The 2,796-nt window shown below is 37.6% G+C and overlaps 1 protein-coding gene across 9 annotated transcripts in view; it reads right to left on the bottom strand.

Moving 5' to 3' along the window:
- Positions 1-2,796, bottom strand: part of MYLIP (myosin regulatory light chain interacting protein) — a 130,965-nt gene that overhangs the window by 48,202 nt on the left and 79,967 nt on the right. For 5 of the 9 annotated variants that reach the window (XR_008615725.1, XR_008615717.1, XR_008615722.1 and 2 more), the window contains 2 exons: positions 1,916-2,110; positions 291-405 (listed from right to left, as the gene is read on the bottom strand). The gene's annotated coding sequence lies outside the window, so the exon portion shown is untranslated. Of the gene's footprint in view, positions 1-290; positions 406-1,717; positions 2,111-2,796 lie in introns of those variants that run through there. The other 4 variants (XR_008615726.1, XR_008615723.1, XR_008615720.1 and 1 more) reach the window with 3 other exon arrangements.

Here is a 2,796-nt window from a genome sequence, read left to right on the forward strand (position 1 = left end):
AGGGAGAGGCCACAGCAGTGAGAGGCCCGCGTACCGCAAAAAAAAAAAAAAAAAAAGTCGACAAAACGTCTGGTCAGAAATCTGGCCAAAACAGCCTTATAGATTTATTCGCTGAGATCTCCCTTCGCCCCCAAACACATAGCAATAATATATAAAATAGGCAAACAGTAAAGAATATGTAAATATAAAAACAAAATTAGAAAGACACTCTGTGTCATTACTGCTAGCTACTGTTAACAACCTCTGAAATCTCAGGGGTAAAATACAATAAGAGTTTATTTCTCACTCACATAAAGTTCAATCAGATGTCCAGGGGCTGCCTTCCATGCAGTGACTCAGGGACCCATGCTCCTTCAATTCTGTAATTCTTCCATCTCCGAAGAGTACCTCACTTCCAGCCAATGACTAAGAGAAACAGAGAGCATGGGACATGATGTGGCAGAGGTTTTTTCTGAGACAGGTCTAGAAATGTCATGTATCATTTCTGCCCACATTCCTTAGCCATAACTTAATCATATGGCCATACCAAATTGCAGAGGAGGTTATAAATGTAGGCTAGTTTTGTGCTGTGAAAATAGAAGAAACAGATTTTAGTAAACATAAAAATGTCTGCCTACATAGTAAGACATCCTTGTGGTCCAAACATCTCCATGCGGGTACATGTCTCCATAGACCAACGGCAGAACAAAAACACAAAACAATAAGCAGGAAGTAAAGTAACTGGCCACTACACTGCAGGAATGCAAGCATAAAGGGTAGCAAAAAGTTTCAGCTCCTGGAAAATGAATAGTGCTAACAGTGATTCCCATAAATTGAGAGGCTAGGATAGGTTCACTGCTGGAATCTCTGACTCAAGAAAAAAATATATTGAAAAATGCTGCTTGATGGAACTATGTATAAAATACTGCATATCTGGGGAGGTAGATGGACATAGACACAGCCTCTTAATCAGAAACTGAGGCAAGCTTCCATTATATCTGTGATTTCACTGTTATCATCAAAGGGCCAGGGAGGTCCATTCAGACTTTGTAATGAATAGAGGCGACTGTAATGACAGAGGCAATTGCAAACCCTGTAGACAGGGAGGGGTCAGAATAGAAAGAATGATTTGGGAAAAAAGTCAAAGACAAGATTATCCTACAAATCCCAATTCCAAAACATATCAAGAAATATAACACTAAGCAAACAAACAAAAAACAGAATGATGACAAAAACAGCTTCCAAAATTAACAATCAGGAAATAAATTTTTTTTTTTTTTTTTTTTTTTTTGCTGTACGCGGGCCTCTCACTGTTGTGGCCTCTCCCTTTGCAGAGCACAGGCTCCGGACGCGCAGGCTCAGCGGCCATGGCTCACGGGCCCAGCCGCTCCGCGGCATGTGGGATCTTCCCAGACCGGGGCATGAACCTGCGTCCCCTGCATCGGCAGGCGGATTCTCAACCACTGCACCACCAGGGAAGCCCAGGAAATAAATTGATTCTGGATAAACTTGTAAAGGACATTCTGAAAAAGACCTAAAAATAGTTATGCCTGGAATACTCAGCGAGATAAGGAAATTATATCCATGAAGTAGAACAGGAGATTATATTTCTAAAAATCAGCCAAACATAAATAAAACAGGAAGTTATAAAAAAGAATCAATTAAAATTTTAGAAATAAAAAATATTAATTTAAACAAAAATTATCATTGAAAATTTTAAAACATTGGGAGTTTACAAAAAGTGAAATTACTGCATATTAAGGACTGAGGATGCAATTTAAGTGGTAAACACAAATATAATAATTAAAAACCAAGGAAGACTGAAAAGAAATAAGATTTAACTCTAGAGGTTAGGAACACAATAACAGAGTAAACCTGAAGTTAGTAGAAGAAAGGAAATAAGGAGAGGAAGTGAGGGGAAGTGATGTTTTTTTACCAGCATGTGATACCATTTAAACAAAAGGAGTGTGTTTCATTCTTCATTTTGCTGGCTGGAATGTGGAGGTGATGATGAGACTTGGATACATCATCTGAGAGTGTGGGATGGAAGCCATGAATTGAGGATGGTAGGATGAGATGGACTCTGGTTCCTGACACCATGAAGCCTCTGGATCCACCTGGAATGCTTAAACTGTTAGGAGAGAGAAAATACATTCCTATCATGGTTAAGCCACTGTTCTTTTGGCCTTTGTACATTTCACACATATAAAGATACATCCAAAGTAATAAAATTATGAAGATTCAATTCAGCAATATATAAATCTGAGGGAGGATGGGTGCACTGTTGTTTATCTTATTGTTATTCTTTAAACTGTACCATTGATGTGAATTTTTAGTGTCCTCAAGGATGGCTTTTGTATGCAGAAATAATGATTTATGTTTATTTGTTCCTTAAGAATTAATATTCAATTATTAACATAATTTAAAAATTCTAGTGTACCTTAGAAATGCTATCATTTTATTTGTATGTCTAACTGATTTTTCTAATAACTTTTTAGGGAACTTTGTAATACTTGTTTTCTTCTACAAACTTAAAACACCTTTCCTATAGAGTTATACCACTGCAATAGTCCAACATTTATAAATATATTGGGCTTTCTAAGTACATTGTTAGAATTAACAAACAAAACTGCCTCAAGTACATTTTAAATAACTTCAGAAATATATTAAATTAAAAGTAAAAGTACTGAAAAACTTGTTTTAAAAAATGTCTTCAGGGCTTCCCTAGTGGTGCAGTGGTTGAGAGTCCGCCTGCTGATGCAGGGGATAGGGGTTCATGCCCCGGTCCGGGAAGATCCCACATGCCGCGGAGCGGCT

The sequence above is a fragment of the Physeter macrocephalus genome, chromosome 18 (assembly GCF_002837175.3).
Source record: "Physeter macrocephalus isolate SW-GA chromosome 18, ASM283717v5, whole genome shotgun sequence".
In the NCBI taxonomy this organism is placed as follows: domain Eukaryota; kingdom Metazoa; phylum Chordata; class Mammalia; order Artiodactyla; family Physeteridae; genus Physeter; species Physeter macrocephalus.